The sequence below is a fragment of the Aegilops tauschii genome, chromosome 2, assembly GCF_002575655.3.
Source record: "Aegilops tauschii subsp. strangulata cultivar AL8/78 chromosome 2, Aet v6.0, whole genome shotgun sequence".
Lineage (NCBI taxonomy): Eukaryota > Viridiplantae > Streptophyta > Magnoliopsida > Poales > Poaceae > Aegilops > Aegilops tauschii.
The window spans coordinates 643,850,420-643,868,558 of NC_053036.3; positions in this window are offsets into that span (position 1 = coordinate 643,850,420).

An 18,139-nucleotide genomic window follows, 5' to 3' on the forward strand; every position below is an offset into this window, starting at 1 on the left:
TACTGTTTAGTTATGTTCCTAGAGAAAATTTAGTTGAAAGTTGATAGTAGCAATTATGCGGACTAGGTCCGTAAACTGAGGATTGTCCTCATTGCTTCATAGAAGGCTTATGTCCTTAATGCACCGCTCAGTGTGCTGAACCTCGAACGTGGTCTGTGGATGTTGTGAACATCTGACATACACGTTTTGATAACTACATGATAGTTCGGTAATGTTAAATGGTTTAGAATTGAGGCACCGAAGACATTTTTGAAATGTCGCGGAACATATGAGATGTTTCGAGGGCTGAAATTGGGATTTCAGGCTCGTGCCCACGTCAAGAGGTATAAGACCTCCGACGATTTTCTTAGCCTGCAAACTAAGGGAGAAAAGCTCAATCGTTGAGCTTGTGCTCAGATTGTCTGAGTACAACAATCATTTGAATCGAGTGGGAGTTGATCTTCCAGATGAGATAGTGATGTTTCTCCGAAGTCATTACCACCAAGCTGCTAGAGCTTCGTGATGAACTATAATATATCTGGGACATATATGATGATCCTTGAGATATTCACGATGTTTTACACCACAAAAGTAGAAATCAAGAAGGAGCATCAATTGTTGATGGTTGGTGAAACCACTAGTTTCAAGAAGGGCAAGGGCAAGAAGGGATACTTCATGAAACGGCAATTCAGCTGCTGCTCTAGTGAAGAAACCCAAGGTTGAACCCAAACCCGAGACTAAGTGCTTCTGTAATAAGGGGAACAGCCACTGGAGCAGAATTACCCTAGATACTTGGTAGATGAGAAGGCTTGTAAGGTCGATAGAAGTATATTGGATATACATTGTGTTGATGTGTACTTTACTAGTACTCCTAGTAGCACCAGGGTATTAGATACCGGTTCGGTTGCTAAGTGTTAGTAACTCGAAATAAAAGCTACGGAATAAATGGAGACTAGCTAAAGGTGAGCTGACGATATGTGTTGGAAGTGTTTCCAATGTTGATATGATCAAGCATCGCACGCTCCCTCTACCATTGAGATTGGTGCTAAACCTAAATAATTGTTATTTGGTGTTTGCATTGAGCATAGACATGATTGGATTATGACTATCGCAATACGGTTATTCATTTAAGGAGAATAATGGTTACTCTGTTTATTTGAATAATACCTTCAATGGTCTTACGCCTAAAATGAATGGTTTATTGAATCTCGATCATAGTGATACACATGTTCATGCCAAAAGATATAAGATAGCAATGATAGTACCACCTACTTGTGGCACTGCCACTTGAGTCATATCGGTATAAAACGCATGAAGAAGTTCCATGTTGATGGATCTTTGGACTCGATCAATTTTGAAAGGATTGAGACATGCAAACCATGTTTGTTGGTAGATATGCATGAAGAAACTCTATACAGATGGATCATTTGGACTCACTTGATTTTGAATCACTTGAGACATGCAAATCATACCACATGGGCAAGATGACTGAAAGCCTCGGTTTCAGTAAAATGGAACTAGAAAGCAACTTGTTGGAAGTAATACATTTTTGATGTGTGCAGTCCAATGAGTGCTGAGGCATGTAGTGGATATCGTTATGTTCTTACTTCACAGATGATTTGAGTAGATGTGATTTTTACTTGATGAATCACGAGTCTGAATTATTGAAAGGTTCAAGTAATTTCAGGGTGAAGTTGAAAGATCGTCGTGACAAGAGGATAAAATATCTATGATATGATCATAGAGATGAATATCTGAATTACGAGTTTGGCACAGAATTAAGACATTGTGAAAATTGTTTCACAGCTGATACAGCCTGGAACACCATAGTGTGATGGTGTGTCCGAACATCATAACTGCACCATATTGGATATGATGCATACCATGATGTCTCTTATCGAATTACCACAATAGTTTATGGGTTAGGCATTAGAGACAACCACATTCACTTTAAAAGGGGCACCACGTAATTCCGATGAGATGACACCATATGAACTATGGTTTAGAGAAACCTAAGCTGTCATTTGTTAAAAGGTTTGGGGCTGCGACGCTTATGTGAAAAAGTTTCAGGCTGATAAGCTCGAACCCAAAGCGGATGAATGCATCTTCATAGAATACCCAAAACAGTTGGGTATACCTCCTGTCTCAGATTCGAAAGCAATAAGGGATTGTTTCTAGAATCAGGTCCTTTCTCGAGGAAAAGTTTCTCTCGAAAGAATTGAGTGGGAGGATGGTGGAGACTTGATGAGGTTATTAAACCGTCTCTTCAACTAGTGTGTGGCAGGGCACAGGAAGTTGTTCCTGTGGCACCTACACCAATTGAAGTGGAAGCTTATGATAGTGATCATGAAACTTCAGATCAAGTCACTACCAAACCCCGTAGGATGACAAGGATGCGTACTACTTCAGAGTGGCACGTGATCCTGTCTTGGAAGTCATGTTGCTAGACAACGATGAACCTACGAGCTATGGAGAAGCGATGGTGGGCCCGGATTCTGATATATGGCTCGAGGCCATATAATCCGAGAGAATGATCCATATATGAAAACAAAGTGTAGACTTTGGCAGAACGGCTCGATGGTCGTAAGGCTGTTGAGTACAGATGGATTTTAAAAGGAAGACGGACAATGATGGCAAGTATCACCATTAAGAAAGCTCGACTTGTCGTTAAGATGTTTCCCGGCAAGTTCAAGTAGTTGACTGCGATGAGACTTTCTCACTCGTAGCAATGCTAAGAGTCTGTTGGAATTATATTAGCGATTACTGCATTATTTGTGAAATCTTGCAGATAGGATATCAAAACATTGTTTCCTCGACGTTTTTTTTGAGGAAAGGTTGTATGTGATACAACCGGAAGGTTTTGTCAATCCTGAAAGATGCTAATAAGTATGCAAAGCTCTAGCAATCCTTATAAGGACTGGAGTAAGCATCTCGGAGTTGGAATGTATGCTTTGATGATGATCAAAGATTTTGGATTTATACAAAGTTTAAGAGAAACTTGTATTTCCAAAGAAGTGAGTGGGAGCACTATAGAATTTCTGATGAATATACGTTGTTGACATATTGTTGATCAGAAATGACGTAGAATTTCTGGAAAGCATATAGGGTTATTTGGAAAGTGTTTTTCAATGGAAAGCCTGGATTAAGCTACTTGAGCATTGAGCATCAAGATCTATAAGGATAGATCAAACGCTTAATGGAACTTTCAAATGAGCACATACCTTGACATGATCTTGGAGGTGTTCAAGATGGATCAGTCAAAGAAGGAGTTCTTGCCTGAGTTGTAAGGTATGAAGTTAAGACTTAAAGCTCGACCACGGCAGAATAGAGAGAAAGGACGAAGGTCGTCCCTTATGCTTAAGACATAGGCTCTACAGTATGCTATGCTGTGTACCGCACCTGAAGTGTGCCTTGCCATGAGTCAGTCAAGGGGTACAAGGGTGATCCAAGAATGGATCACTGGACAGCGGTCAAAGTTATCCTTAATAACTAGTGGACTAAGGAATTTTCTCGATTATGGAGGTGGTAAAAGAGTTCATCGTAAAGAGTTACGTCGATGCAAGCTTAACACCTATCCGGATAGCTCTGAGTAGAGATACCGGATACGTATAATGGAGCAACAATTTAGAACAGCTCCAAGTAGAACAGTTATTTGAAATGGCTCCAAATATAGCGTAGTAGTTGCATCTACAAGATGACATAGAAATTTGCGAAGTACATACGGATCTGAATGTTGCAGACCCGTTGACTAAAACCTCTCTCACAAGCAACATGATCAAACCTAGAACTCATTGAGTGTTAATCACATAGTGATGTGAACTAGACTACTAACTCTAGTAAACTCTTGGGTGTTAGTCACATGGTGATGTGACCGTTGAGTGTTAATCACATAGTGATGTGAACTAGACTACTGACTCTAGTAAACTCTTGGGTGTTAGTCACATGGCGATGTGACCTGTGAGTGTTAATCACATGGCGATGTGAACTAGATTATTGACTCTAGTGCAAGTGGGAGACTGTTGGAAATATGCCCTAGAGGCAATAATAAATTGATTATTATTATATTTCCTTGTTCATGATAATCGTTTATTATCCATGCTAGAATTGTATTGATAGGAAACTCAGATACATGTGTGGATACATAGACAACACCATGTCCCTAGTAAGCCTCTAGTTGACTAGCTCGTTGATCAATAGATGGTTACGGTTTCCTGACCATGGACATTGGATGTCGTTGATAACGGGATCACATCATTAGGAGAATGATGTGATGGACAAGACCCAATCCTAAGCATAGCACTAGATCGTGTAGTTCGTATGCTAAAGCTTTTCTAATGTCAAGTATCATTTCCTTAGACCATGAGATTGTGCAACTCCCGGATACCGTAGGAATGCTTTGGGTGTGCCAAACGTCACAACGTAACTGGGTGGCTATAAAGGTACACTACGGGTATCTCCGAAAGTGTCTGTTGGGTTGGCACGAATCGAGACTGGGATTTGTCACTCCGTGTGACGGAGAGGTATCTCTGGGCCCACTCGGTTGGACATCATCTAATGTGCACAATGTGATCAAGGAGTTGATCACGGGATGATGTGTTACGGAACGAGTAAAGAGACTTGCCGGTAACGAGATTGAACAAGGTATCGGGATACCGACGATCGAATCTCGGGCAAGTATCGTACCGATAGACAAAGGGAATTGTATACGCGATTGATTAAGTCCTTGACATCATGGTTCATCCGATGAGATCATCGTGGAACATGTGGGAGCCAACATGGGTATCCAGATCCCGCTGTTGGTTATTGGCCGGAGAACGTCTCGGTCATGTCTGCATGTCTCCCGAACCCGTAGGGTCTACACACTTAAGGTTCGATGACGCTAGGGTTATAAAGGAAGTTTGTATGTGGTTACCGAATGTTGTTCGGAGTCCCGGATGAGATCCCGGACGTCACGAGGAGTTCCGGAATGGTCCGGAGGTAAAGATTTATATATGGGAAGTCCTGTTTTGATCACCGGAAGAGTTTCGGGGTTTATCGGTAACGTACCGGGACCACCGGGAGGGTCCCGGACCGGTCCACCAAGTGGGGCCACATGCCCCGGAGGCTTGCATGGGCCAAGGGTGGTGAGGGACCAGCCCCTAAGTGGGCTGGTGCGCCTCCCACAAGGCCCAAGGCGCAGCAAAGGAGGAAAAAGGAGAAACCCTAGGCTTAGATGGGCCTAAGGCCCACCCTAGGGGGCGCCCCCCTCTCTCCCCCTCTTGATGATGTTGATTGAAATATAACATGGAAACGGACGTGCAGTCCTTCTTATTTTATTGTATTTTATGTATTGATTGAAATATATAAGACGGTCGTGCAGTCGGATGACACGAGAGACGTGCGATCGCTGGAACGTACGTGACATATGAGAGTCTCGTCTCGTTTTTGTTCTTTTATTAAATCCTGTGCCCACCAATTGGCCGGCTCCTCTGCTTGCTCCGGTCCGTTGGTCCGGTTTGAGGGCAACGTCCGGTTGCGTTCGATTGAATCGAGTCTATATGGACTGTCTCGCGTCCGATCGATAGAAGGAAATCGCCCCTGGTCCCACCTCCTCGCCCACCGATTTTTTGTCCCTCGTAGTAGAAAAAACCGGCGACGAATAGTAAGTAGAAAGAGAGAACCGGTCTGCATGTCTCTCCATCCATCCAATCTAAAAAAACACCAAATCACACACAGATCGTTCCGTAAAAATCACGTGGGTGTTTTCCTAATCAACGCCCTCACGTCTTGCGAACCAATCTGTGATTGGATGGTTAGAGGCACTGTGGTATCCCAGCCCATCAAGATTAAGTCCTGATGCTCGCATTTATTCCTTGATTATTTCAGGATTTCCGCCGATGCGCATTCAGTGGAAGGAGACGTTCCCGTCGACGACGAGGTGCATACCGTGACTTCGTAAATTTCAAGATGATATGCTGGCTCAGTCTTTCGAAAATGCTCATATATGTAGGGTGTGCGTGTGTGCGTTCATAAGGGTGGGTGTATGCGCGTGTATATGAGCGCTTGCGTCTGTACTGTGTAAAAAAACAAAAAAACGCCCTCACGTCTCTCGCCGCCGCCACCACCCGTATTTGGATGAAGCCGGTTGCTGTCCCGCACACATGTATCCAAGCACCTCGCGTGGCCGGTGTCTCCTCGTCCTCGGACGATGGCGGCACAGGGCCGGTCCTGAGATTTCTGGGGCACAGGGCGAGACTAGAATCTGGGGCCCCTCAATTTAAACATCACAATAATTTTCAATATATTATAAATAAACAATATAGTAAAATGCATCCAAAATCAATAATTTTTATTTTACCTTAAAATTTACCTCTAACATTGCTAGATGCAATTATGTTTATTATGGTATCAATATAAATCTCATTCAATAATTTTTAAAGTTACCAAACTATTTAAGCTCCCTTGGAAATCTACAAACCTCACATCGTTTCTACTCACTATATAGCTATTTAAAAGAATGACAATAACCATCACATAAGGCAGCATACCTTGGCCATCATTCACACATCCAGTGCCTCCTTATACATGTCCTTGATAAACAAATTGTTCTTGAAGCATTCGAACCATCTTCTATGCTCTAGAAATAACATGGATAATGAGTTGAATGTCAAAAACTATATGAGAAAACTGATGAGCAGAAGATTCAGTATATTACTAGATATCATCTCCAGATCCAAAAGGAATCATTTTTCTGATCAACTTTGGTCCTGGAGATATATGTTGAAATTTTCTGAAAGAAAGGAGCCTTCTGAATGTTTTTGAGAAAAGGTGATTTTGCACATCCACTACAAAACCATAAAATTGATCAGCAAGTTAATTGAACAGGCAAGTCTTATACAGAATTCCACGTAACTTAATGGTTAATCGTGCATCAGTAGACATCATCTCCTCCTCACAATTTCTCTAAATCAAACAGTAAACTCATGACCCTTATTTCTGAATGCCAAACTTAAATCCTACTCATGGTGACTATTTCTTTCCATCGAGAGGAAGGAAGGGGAGAAATCTGAAAATCCATACAGTCCCACAAGATTCGATCAACAAAGAGCGAAGCGATCGGGCAAGAAGACCAGCGTACCTGTGTGCTCCTCCTCCCTCGCCGCCATCGTAGCATCGGCTGTGGGCGTCGGCGGCGGGCGAAATCGATGGGCATCCATGATGGAAAAAAAGGAGACGAGGGCGTTTTGCGCTACCTAGGGCCTCGGCAGCTAATGCTGCCCAAGCATTGGGCCAGGCCCAGTATCAGCAAGAGGGATGGATGGCAACGATGAAAACATGACAACGTTTTGCGTGATCGTCGGTTACCTTCTTTGTGTGATTGGAACGATGAAAACATGGCAACCTACGACCAGATCTGACCTTCTGCTACGTAAGACATACTTGGTCAGAGGGGGCCCCTGGATTTGAGGGGCCCGGGGCGGCCGCCCCCCTGCCTCCCCTCAGGGCCGGCCCTGCGGCGGCATGCCTGGACGCCGCCGCCTCGCGTTTGGGCGACGGCGGCACTCGCGTGCGCGTTGTCGGGCCACATGCACAACGGAACAGGGTGCAAGCGGCAAGGGAGTTCGGGCAGCTGCAACAGTGACGTCATGTCTCATCTTTGAGGTGCGTACATCGGTACATGAGCTCTGTTCTTTATCCACTGTTGCTAGGCCTGATTATGGCGCTGTTTCTGAACGTGCTTATTCGTGAACATGAGATCTTTGATTTCAGTTACGGTGCAGTTGGGTCTTAACTAAGAGCTGTCAATGTAGCTATAATTTCCGCTTGTTTTTTTTTAGCGATAACTCCAAGCTTTTATTCAGCAAAGTCCACAGATAGTGGGATACATCTTTGGTCATGGGGTTGACCTAGCCAAATGTGGCGCCCCGGACCTAGAGAAAATGCATACTTGGCTAAACTATGTGCCTCGACATTAACGGCACGTCCTTCGAAAGTAAAATTACAACTCAAATTAACAGCTATTCTATGAACCTCCGAGACGATGGCACCACTCGATCCACGGCTTCTGTTGTTGATCGCTCCGACTGCTCCCTTGGAGTCTGAAGCTACAAGCAGGTTCTGAATATTAAGATCTTGTGCCAATGCTAACGCCTCCCTGCAAGCAATTGTTTCCAGAATCTCCGGGTCATCGACGCCTGCAATCACTAGGGCTGAGCTTCCCAGATAAGCTCCTGTTTCATCCCGGCAAACAGCTGCCGCTGTGCCTCCTAGTCCCTTTCGGCAAGCAGCATCGACGTGAATCTTTGCATGGCCCGCCGGTGGCGCTTTTGGGTGGATAATTGCGCTGGTCACCTGAACGGCACGCTGATGTTGGGGAACGTAGCAGAAATTCAAAATTTTCCTACGTGTCACCAAGATCTATCTATGGAGAGACTAGCAACGAGGGGAAGGAGAGTGCATCTACATACCCTTGTAGATCGCTTAAGCGGAAGCGTTCAAGTGAACGGGGTCGATGGAGTCGTACTCGTCGTGATTCAAATCCCCGATGATCCTAGCGCCGAACGGACGACACCTCCGCGTTCAACACACGTACAGCCCGGTGACGTCTCCCATGCCTTGATCCAGCAAGGAGAGAGGGAGAGGTTGATGGAGATCCAGCAGCACGACGGCGTGGTGGAAGTAGCGGGATTCCAACAGGGCTTCGCTAAGCGCTGCAGGAGGAAGGAGATGTGTCACGGGAGGGAGAGGGAGGCGCCAGGCCTTAGATTGGTTTGCTCCTCCTTTTTCCCCACTATATATAGGGCCAAGGGAGAGGGGGAGGCGCAGCCCTTGCCCCTTCCTCCAAGGAAGGGTGCGGCCAAGGGTGGGGAGGAGTCCATCCTCCCCAAGGCACCTCGGAGGTGCCTTCCCCTTTTAGGACTCTCCTCTTTTTCCCATCTCTTGGCGCATGGGCCTCTTGGGGCTGGTGCCCTTGGCCCATATAGGCCAAGGCACACCCCCTACAGCCCATGTGGCCCCCTGGGGCAGGTGGCCCCACCCGGTGGACCCCCGGGACCCTTCCGGTGGTCCCGGTACAATACCGATAACCCCGAAACTTGTCCCGATGGCCGAAACAACACTTCCTATATATAATTCTTTACCTCCGGACCATTCCGGAACTCCTCGTGATGTCCGGGATCTCATCTGGGACTCCGAACAACTTTCGGGTTACCGCATACTAATATCTCTATAACCCTAGCGTCACCGAACCTTAAGTGTGTAGACCCTACGGGTTCGGGAGACATGCAGACATGACCGAGACGTTCTCCGGTCAATAACCAACAGCGGGATCTGGATACCCATGATGGCTCCCACATGTTGCACGATGATCTCATCGGATGAACCACGATGTCAAGGACTTAATCAATCCCGTATACAATTCCCTTTGTCTATCGGTGTGTTACTTGCCCGAGATTCGATCGTCGGTATCCAATACCTAGTTCAATCTCGTTACCGGCAAGTCTCTTTACTCGTTCCGTAACACATCATCCTGTGATCAACTCCTTGGTCACATTGCGCATATGATGATGTCCTACCGAGTGGGCCCAGAGATACCTCTCCGCTTACACGGAGTGACAAATCCCAGTCTCGATTCGTGCCAACCCAACAGACACTTTCGGAGATACCTGTAATGCACCTTTATAGTCACCCAGTTACGTTGTGACGTTTGATACACCCAAAGCACTCCTACGGTATCCGGGAGTTGCACAATCTCATGGTCTAAGGAAATGATACTTGACATTAGAAAAGCTTTAGCATACGAACTACACGACCTTTGTGCTAGGCTTAGGATTGGGTCTTGTCCATCACATCATTCTCCTAATGATGTGATCCCGTTATCAATGACATCCAATGTCCATGGTCAGGAAACCGTAATCATCTATTGATCAACGAGCTAGTCAACTAGAGGCTTACTAGGGACATGGTGTTGTCTATGTATCCACACATGTATCTGAGTTTCCTATCAATACAATTATAGCATGGATAATAAACGATTATCATGAACAAGGAAATATAATAATAATCAATTTATTATTGCCTCTAGGGCATATTTCCAACAGTCTCCCACTTGCACTAGAGTCAATAATCTAGTTCACATCGCCATGTGATTAACACTCACAGGTCACATCACCATGTGACTAACACCCAAGAGTTTACTAGAGTCAGTAGTCTAGTTCACATCACTATGTGATTAACACTCAATGAGTTTTAGGTTTGATCATGTTGCTTGTGAGAGAGGTTTTAGTCAACGGGTCCGAACCTTTCAGATCCGTGTGTGCTTTACAAATCTCTATGTCATCTCCTAGATGTAGCTACCACGCTCTATTTGGAGCTAATCCAAATAACTGTTCTACTTGGAGCTATTCTAAATTGTTGCTCCATTATATGTATCCGGTATCTCTACTCAGAGCTATCCGGATAGGTGTAAAGCTTGCATCGACGTAACCCTTTACGACGAACTCTTTTACCACCTCCGTAACCGAGAAAATTCCTTAGTCCACTAGTTACTAAGGATAACTTTGACTGCTGTCCTGTGATCCATTCATGGATCACTCTTGTACCCCTTGACTGACTCATGGCAAGGCACACTTCAGGTGCGGTACACAGCATAGCATACTGTAGAGCCTACGTCTTAAGCATAGGGGACGACCTTCGTCTTTTCTCTCTATTCTGCCGTGGTCGAGCTTTAAGTCTTAACTTCATACCTTATAACTCAGGCAAGAACTCCTTCTTTGACTGATCCATCTTGAACACCTTCAAGATCACGTCAAGGCATGTGCTCATTTGAAAGTACTATTAAGCGTTTTGATCTATCCTTATAGATCTTGATGCTCAATGCTCAAGTAGCTTAATCCAGGCTTTCCATTGAAAAACACTTTCCCAATAACCCTATATGCTTTCCAGAAACTCTACATCATTTCTGATCAACAACATATACTCATCAGAAATTCTATAGTGCTCCCACTCACTTCTTTGGAAATACCAGTTTCTCATAAACTTTGTATACACCCAAAATATTTGATCATCTCATCAAAGCATACATTCCAACTCCGAGATGCTTACTCCAGTCCTCAGAAGGATTGCTGGAGCTTTGCATACTTATTAGCATCTTTCAGGATTGACAAAACCTTCCGGTTGTATCACATACAACCTTTCCTCAAGAAAATCGTCGAGGAAACAATGTTTTGACATCCTATCTGCAAGATTTCATAAATAATGCAGTAATCGCTAATATAATTCTAACAGACTCTTAGCATCGCTACGAGTGAGAAAATCTCACCGTTGTCAACTCCTTGAACTTGTCAGAAAACATCTTAACGACAGGTCGAGCTTTCTTAATGGTGACATTTACCATCATTGTCCGTCTTCCTTTTAAAATCCATCTGTACTCAACAGCCTTACGACCATCGAGCCATTCTGCCAAAGTCTACACTTTGTTTTCATACATGGATCCTCTCTCGGATTATATGGCCTCAAGCCATTTATCGGAATCCAGGCCCACCATCGCTTCTCCATAGCTCGTAGGTTCATTGTTGTCTAGCAACATGACTTCCAAGACAGGATTACGTATCACTCTGAAGTAGTATGCATCCTTGTCATCCCACGAGGTTTGATAGTGACTTGATCTGAAGTTTCATGATCAATATCATAAGCTTCCACTTCAATTGGTGTAGGTGCCACAGGAACAACTCTTTGTGCCCTGCTATACACTAGTTGAAGTGACGGTTTAATAACCTCATCAAGTCTCCACCATCCTCCCACTCAATTCTTTCGAGAGAAACTTTTCCTCGAGAAAGGACCCGATTCTAGAAACAATCCCTTATTGCTTTCGGATCTGAGACAGGAGGTATACCCAACTATTTTGGGTGTCCTATGAAGATGCATTTATCCGCTTTGGGTTTGAGCTTATCAGCCTGAAACTTTTTCACATAAGCGTCGCAGCCCCAAACTTTTAAGAAATGACAGCTTAGGTTTCTCTAAACCATAGTTCATACGGTGTCATCTCATCGGAATTACGTGGTGCCCTATTTAAAGTGAATGTGGTTGTCTCTAATGCCTAACCCATAAACTATCGTGGAAATTCGATAAGAAACATCATGGTATGCATCATATCCAATAGGGTGCAGTTATGATGTTCGGACACACCATCACACTATGGTGTTCCAGGCTGTATCAGTTGTGAAACAATTTCCACAATGTCTTAATTCTATGCCAAACTCGTAATTCAGATATTCATCTCTATGATCATATCATAGATATTTTTATCCTCTTATCACGACGATCTTTCAACTTCACACTGAAATTACTTGAACCTTTCAATAATTCAGACTCGTGATTCATCTTGTAAATATACTCAACATCTACTCAAATCATCTGTGAAGTAAAACATAACGATATCCACTACATGCCTCAGCACTCATTGGATTGCACACATCAAAATGTATTACTTCCAACAAGTTGCTTTCTAGTTCCATTTTACTGAAAACGAGGCTTTCAGTCATCTTGCCCATGTGGTATGATTTGCATGTCTCAAGTGATTCAAAATCAAGCGATTATAAAACGGTCCATTTGCATGGAGTTTCTTCATGCATATATACCAATAGACATGGTTCGCATGTCCCAAACTTTTCAAAAACGAGTGAGCCCAAAGATCCATCAACATGGAGCTTCTTCATGCGTTTTATACCGATATGACTTACGTGGCAGTGCCACAAGTAGGTGGTACTATCATTACTATCTTTTGGCATGAACATGTGTATCACTACGATCGAGATTCAATAAACCATTCATTTTAGGTGTAAGACCATTGAAGGTATTATTCAAATAAACAGAGTAACCATTATTCTCCTTAAATGAATAACCGTATTGCGATAGACATAATCCAATCATGTCTATGCTCAACACAAACACCAATCTCGATGGTAGAAGGAGCGTACGATATTTGATTATATCAACATTGGAAACACTTCCAACACATATCATCAGCTCACCTTTAGCTAGTCTCCGTTTATTCCGTAGCTTTTATTTCGAGTTACTAACACTTAGCAACCGAACCGGTATCTAATACCCTGGTGCTACTAGGAGTACTAGTAAAGTACACATCAACACAATGTATATCCAATATACTTCTATCGACCTTGCCAGCCTTCTAATCTACCAAGTATCTAGGGTAATTCTGCTCCAGTGGTTGTTCCCCTTATTACAGAAGCACTTAGTCTCGGGTTTGGGTTCAACCTTGGGTTTCATCACTAGAGCAGCAGCTGATTTGCCGTTTCATGAAGTATCCCTTCTTGCCCTTGCCCTTCTAGAAACTAGTGGTTTCAGTAACCATCAACGATTGATGCTCCCTTTTGATTTCTACTTTCGCGGAGTCAAACATCGCGAATATCTCAAGGATCATCATATATGTCCCTGACATATCATAGTTCATCACGAAGCTCTAGCAGCTTGGTGGTAATGACTTCGGAGAACCATCACTATTTCATCTGGAAGATCAACTCCCACTTGATTCAAGCGATTGTTGTACTCAGACAATCTGAGCACAAGCACAACAATTGAGCTTTTCTCCTTAGTTTGCAGGCCAAGAAAATCGTCGGAGGTCTTATACCTCTTGACGTGGGCACGAGCCTGAAATCCCAATTTCAGTCCTCAAAACATCTCATATGTTTTTCGACGTTTCAAAACCGTCTTCGGTGCCTCAACTCTAAACCGTTTAACCGAACTATCACGTAGTTATCAAAATGTGTATGTCAGATGTTCTCAACATCCACAGACAACGTTCGAGGTTCAGCACACTGAGCGGTGCATTAAGGACATAAGCCTTCTAAGAAGCAATGAGGACAATCCTCAGTCTACGGACCTAGTCCGCATAATTGCTACTATCTACTTTCAACTAATTTTCTCTAGGAACATATCTAAACAGTAGAACTATAGCGTGAGCTACGACATAATTTGCAAAATCCTTTTGACTATGTTCAGGATAATTAAGTTCATCTTATGAACTCCCACTCAGATAAACATCCCTCTAGTCATCTAAGTGATTACATGATCCGAGTTAACTAGGCCGTGTCCGATCATCACGTGAGACGGACTAGCCAACGTCGGTGAACATCTTCATGTTGATCGTATCTACCATACGACTCATGCTCGACCTTTCGGTCTTCCGTGTTCCGAGGCCATGTCTGTACATGCTAGGCTCGTCAAGTCAACCTAAGTGTTTGCATGTGTTCCGAGGCCATGTCTGTACATGCTAGGCTCGTCAACACCCGTTGTATGTGAACGTAAGAATCCATCACACCCGATCATCACGGCGTGCTTAGAAACGACGAACTGTAGCAACGGTGCACAGTTAGGGGAGAACACTTCTTGAAATTTTAATGAGGGATCATCTTATTTACTACCGTCGTTCTAAGCAAATAAGATGTATAAACATGATAAACATCACATGTAATCAAATAGTGACATGATATGGCCAACATCATGCTGATGGACTTTTAGAGTCTCTAGATTATGAATCGTTTGACACATGCGAGCCATGCCTCATGGGCAAGATGACTAAGACTCCGTTCTTCGGAACAATGGAGCGAGCAACCAACTTGTTGGAAATCATACATACTGATGTGTGCGGTCCAATGAGCGTTGAGGCTCGCGGAGGATATCGTTATGTTCTCACTCTCACTTATGACTTGAGTAGATATGGGTATGTCTACTTAATGAAACACATGTCTGAGACCTTTGAAAAGTTCAAGGAATTTCAGAATGAGGTAGAGAATCAACGTGACCGAAAGATAAAGTTCCTACGATCAGATCGTGGGGGAGAATATTTAAGTCACGAAATTGGTACACACTTAAGGAAATGTGGAATCGTTTCACAACTCACGCCGCCTGGAACACCTCAGCGTAACGGTGTGTCCGAGCGTCGTAATCGCACTCTATTGGATATGGTGCGGTCTATGATGTCTCTTGCCGATTTACCGCTATCATTTTGGGGATACGCTCTAGAGACAGCTACATTCACTTTAAATAGGGCTCCGTCTAAATCCATTGAGACGACACCGTATGAATTATGGTTTGGGAAGAAACCTAAGCTGTCATTTCTAAAAGTTTGGGGATGCGATGCTTATGTCAAGAAACTTCAACCTGAAAAGCTCGAACCCAAGTCGGAAAAATGCGTCTTCATAGGATACCCCTAAGGAAACCATTGGGTATACCTTCTACCTAAGATCCGAAGGCAAGATCTTTGTTGCCAAGAACGGATCCTTTCTGGAGAAAGAATTTCTCTCGAAAGAAGTAAGTGGGAGGAAAGTGGAACTTGATGAAGTATTACCTATTGAACCGGAGAGTAGCGCAGCTCAAGAAAATGTTTCTGTGGTGCCTCCACCGTTTAGAGAGGAGGTTAATGATGATGATCATGAAACTTCAGATCAAGTTACTACTGAACTTCGTAGGTCCACAAGGACACGTTCCGCACCAGAGTGGTACGGCAACCCTGTCCTGGAAATCATGTTGTTAGACAACGGTGAACCTTCGAACTATGAAGAAGCGATGGCGGGCCTAGATTCCAACAAATGGCTTGAAGCCATGAAATCCGAGATAGGATCCATGTTTGAAAACAAAGTGTGGACTTTGACAGACTTGCCCGGTGATCGGCAAGCGATAGAAAACAAATGGATCTTTAAGAAAAAGACGGACGCGGATGGTAATGTTACCATCTATAAAGCTCGACTTGTCGCTAAGGGTTATCGGCAAGTTCAAGGGGTTGACTACGATGAGACGTTCTCTCCCGTAGCGAAGCTAAAGTCTGTCCGAATCATGTTAGCAATTGCCGCATACTATGATTATGAGATATGGCAAATGGACGTCAAAACGGCATTCCTTAACGGCTATCTTAAGGAAGAACTGTATATGATGCAGCCAGAAGGTTTTGTCGACCCTGAGAATCCTAACAAGGTATGCAAGCTCCAGCGATCCATTTATGGGCCGGTGCAAGCGTCTCGGAGTTGGAACATTCGCTTTGATGAGATGATCAAAGCGTTTGGGTTTATGCAGACTTATGGAGAAGCCTGCGTTTACAAGAAAGTGAGTGGGAGCTCTGTAGCATTTCTCATATTATATGTAGATGACATACTTTTGATGGGAAATGATATAGAACTTTTGGACAGTATTAAGGCCTACTTGAATAAGAGTTTTTCAATGAAGGACCTTGGAGAAGCTGCTTATATATTAGGCATCAAGATCTATAGGGATAGATCGAGACGCCTCATAGGTCTTTCACAAAGCACATACCTTGATAAGATTTTGAAGAAGTTCAAAATGGATCAGTCCAAGAAAGGGTTCTTGCCTGTTTTGCAAGGTGTGAGATTGAGCTCGGCTCAATGCCCGACCACAACAAAAGATAAAGAAGAGATGAGTGTCATCCCCTATGCTTCAGCCATAGGATCTATTATGTATGCCATGCTGTGTACCAGACCTGATGTAAACCTTGCCGTAAGTTTGGTAGGAAGGTACCAAAGTAATCCCGGCAAGGAACACTGGACAGCGGTCAAGAATATCCTGAAGTACCTGAAAAGGACAAAGGACATGTTTCTTGTTTATGGAGGTGACGAAGAGCTCGTCGTAAAGGGTTACGTCGACGCTAGCTTCGACACAGATCTGGATGACTCTAAGTCACAAACCGGATACGTGTATATGTTGAATGGTGGAGCAGTAAGCTGGTGCAGCTGCAAGCAGAGCGTCGTGGCGGGATCTACATGTGAAGCGGAATACATGGCAGCCTCGGAGGCAGCGCATGAAGCAATTTGGGTGAAGGAGTTCATCACCGACCTAGGAGTCATACCCAATGCGTCGGGGCCGATCAAACTCTTCTGTGACAACACTGGAGCTATTGCACTCGCCAAGGAGCCCAGGTTTCACAAGAAGACCAGGCACATCAAGCGTCGCTTCAACTCCATTCGTGAAAATGTTCAAGATGGAGACATAGAAATTTGCAAAGTGCACACGGATCTGAATGTCGCAGATCCGTTGACTAAACCTCTCTCGCGAGCAAAACATGATCAACACCAGAAATCTATGGGTGTTCGATTCATCACAATGTAACTAGATTATTGACTCTAGTGCAAGTGGGAGACTGTTGGAAATATGCCCTAGATGCAGTAATAAAAGGATTATTATTATATTTCCTTGTTCATGATAATTGTCTTTTATTCATGCTATAATTGTATTATCCGGAAATTGTAATACACGTGTGAATACATAGACCATAATATGTCCCTAGTAAGCCTCTAGTTGACTAGCTCGTTAATCAACAGATAGTCATGGTTTCCTGACTATGGACATTGGATGTCGTTGATAACGGGATCACATCATTAGGAGAATGATGTGATGGACAAGACCCAATTCTAAGCATAGCACAAGATCGTGTAGTTCGTTTTGCTAGAGCTTTTTCCAATGTCAAGTATCTTTTCCTTTGACCATGAGATCGTGTAACTCCCGGATACCGTAGGAGTGCTTTGGGTGTACCAAACGTCATAACGTAACTGGGTGACTATAAAGGTGCACTACAGGTATCTCCGAAAGTGTCTGTTGGGTTGACACGGATCGAGACTGGGATTTGTCACTCCGTATGACGGAGAGGTATCACTGGGCCCACTCGGTAATGCATCATCATAATGAGCTCAATGTAATCAAAGTGTTTGGTCACGGGATCAAGCATTACGGTACGAGTAAAGTGACTTGCCGGTAACGAGACTGAACGAGGTATTGGGATACCGACGATCGAGTCTCGGGCAAGTAACATACCGATTGACAAAGGGAATTGTATACGGGGTTGATTGAATCCTCGACATCGTGGTTCATCCGATGAGATCATCGAGGAGTATGTGGGAGCCAACATGGGTATCCAGATCCCGCTGTTGGTTATTGGCCGGAGAGGAGTCTCGGTCATGTCTGCATATCTCCCGAACCCGTAGGGTCTACACACTTAAGGTTCGGTGACGCTAGGGTTATTAGGAAGGCTTATATGTGATTACCGAATGTTGTTCGGAGTCCCGGATGAGTTCCCGGACGTCATGAGGAGTTCCAGAATAGTCCGGAGGTAAAGATTTATATATGGGAAGTTGTCATACGGTCACCGGAAAGGTAC